Raw genomic sequence first — 591 nt, 5'->3', positions numbered from 1 at the left:
TAGATAGATAGATAGATAGATAGATAGATAGATAGATAGATAGATAGATAGATAGATAGATAGATAGATAGATAGATAGATAGATAGATAGATAGATAGATAGATAGATAGATTAGATGTGTGAAGTACAGTGTCCCGTAAATGCAGTTCAGACGCTTCTGTGCAACACACAATTCCATCGTACACACGCCACTGTGCACTAACTCACAGAAAGACAGAGAGCTGCTTGCTGCATGGACGCTCATGCGCATGCGCATGTCAATACAGTCGTCGCCAGCCGTCAGCCGTCAGCCGTGGCCGTGGCCGTCGGCTGAGAGACGTGTTTACTAACACGACCCTGCTTAATTACGTCTCCGACGACACACGACATTAGCGCCCTCTACACAGCTGTTCTCTTGTCGTAGCTTCCACGTCATCAGCCACAGAATGATGCGTCGGCTGCTTCCACACCGCGATAGAAACCGCGGTGATGGCCGCGCTAATGCCTGCAATTTGACGCGCATTTCGAGTTGTAAGATAACCCGCGGAATTTCGTCGCCGGTTGTTGCTATTTTTAGCATCAACGCGGCTGACACCCCTCCCCATATATAT

Source organism: Priapulus caudatus, unplaced genomic scaffold, assembly GCF_000485595.1.
Source record: "Priapulus caudatus unplaced genomic scaffold, Priapulus_caudatus-5.0.1 Scaffold1605, whole genome shotgun sequence".
Classification (NCBI taxonomy): domain Eukaryota; kingdom Metazoa; phylum Priapulida; class Priapulimorpha; order Priapulimorphida; family Priapulidae; genus Priapulus; species Priapulus caudatus.
Note: the sequence above shows the minus strand (reverse complement) of the source record.